The sequence below is a fragment of the Alligator sinensis genome, unplaced genomic scaffold (assembly GCF_000455745.1).
Source record: "Alligator sinensis unplaced genomic scaffold, ASM45574v1 scaffold534_1, whole genome shotgun sequence".
NCBI lineage: Eukaryota > Metazoa > Chordata > Crocodylia > Alligatoridae > Alligator > Alligator sinensis.
The window spans coordinates 846,140-847,850 of record NW_005842050.1 but is presented as its reverse complement, the minus strand read 5'-3'; the positions used below and the strand labels follow the sequence as shown (position 1 = coordinate 847,850).

Here is a 1,711-nt window from a genome sequence, read left to right as displayed (position 1 = left end):
CACTAGGACTCCAAGATCCCTTTCCACTTCTGTGCCTCCAGGCAGGTCATTTCCTAGGCAGTAGGTATGCTGGACATTTTTCCTCCCTAGGTGCAGCACTTTGCATTTCTCCTTGTTGAATTGTATTCTGTTGTTTTCTGCCCATATGTCCAACCTGTCCAGGTCTGCTTGTATTTCTTCCCTGCCCTCCAGCGTGTCCACTTCTCCCCACAGTTTTGTGTCATCCGCAAACTTGGACAGAGTACACTTCACTCCCTCGTCCAAGTCGCTGATGAAGATATTGAAGAGTATCGGTACATGTGTAGTCATCTAAGTCACAGCCTCTTAACTTGTTTACCAGTATGGTGTGGGATACCGTATCGAAGGCCTTCCTGAAGTCTAAGTATACGACATCAACCCCTACTCCTGCGTCCAGGCGTTTTGTAACCTGGTCATAAAAAGAGACTAGATTAGTCAGGCATGATCTACTTGCTATGAACCCATGCTGGTTTTCCCTCGGCATAATTTGTCCTGCCGGGCTCTCGCAAATTTGAGCCTTGATAATTTTTTTCGAAGACTTTGCCTAGGATCGAGGTAAGACTAACTGGCCTATAGTTGCCTGGGTCCTCCTTCCTCCCCTTCTTGAAAATGAGGAGCACATTGGCCCTTTTCCAGTCCTCCGGGACCTGGCCCATGCGCCACGAGTGTTCAAATATTACTGCCAGTGGCTGTATATTGATACATCCTGTGAAGGAGATCTTGAAGTTGGCAAAGGCGAACAGGTAACAATAATGCTGCCAAACATTGAGGGTTCTACCCCACCAGTAACTGTTTTCAAGGGTTCAAAGAAGCCTTATTTAAAAGAATGTATCTTAATTATCAACCACGACACTGGAGAATGTTGCCTAGAGAAACTTAGCAGTAACATCACTGTGAAGAAAGCCAGAGCTGAAAGAAGCAGTTAGTTCAATCTCATATTGAGCAGCAACAGCAGCAAATGTGAAATGCCAATAAGACTCCAAACAACGTTAAAAATTCTCCACCCAAAGAAAAGATGTCTCCATCTTCTCCTATGGATGATATTGAGAGAGAGCTAGAGGCCAAAGCCAGTATCACAGTCCAAATGAGTAGTTCTGATGACAGTTCGTCTGACTCAAAAAGTTCGTCATCCTCTTTGCCCAGCAGTGAAAACAGTTCTAGCGATTCAGAAGATGAGGGGACTAAGCGCTTTCACCCAATGTCCCCCTATGTTGAACCCCATCCTATTCTCATCTGCCCACTTTTGTAGTCTGTCTAAATCTAGTTGCAGCTTCTCTCTCCCTTCAAGTGTGTCCACCTCGCCCCACATCTTAGTGTCATCAGCAAATTTGGACAGCGTGCTTTCCACCCCCTCGTCCAAGTCGCTGATGAAGATGTTAAACAGTGCAGGCCCGAGGACTGAGCCCTGGGGTACCCCACTGCTCACATCTCGTAAGAGCCAGGCTACTTGCTCTCCATCATCCTTTTCTCATTGGCAGTGCCAGGCATCAATGCCACAGTCGCTTAATTTATTGATGAGGATGGGGTGAGAGACAGTGTCAAAGGCCTTCTTAAAGTCTAGAAAGACTACGTCCACGGTGACACCATCATCCAAGGATTTAGTTACTTGGTCATAAAAGGCAATCAGGTTGGTCAGGCAGGACCTGCCTTTGGTGAACCCATGCTGATTGCCCCTGAGCATGATCTCCCCTGC

The 1,711-nt window shown here is 46.8% G+C and overlaps 1 pseudogene; it reads left to right on the top strand.

The window, feature by feature from the left end:
• Positions 1-1,234, top strand: part of LOC102370956 — a 3,300-nt pseudogene extending 2,066 nt beyond the window's left edge.
• Positions 1,235-1,711: the final 477 nt, after the last annotated feature.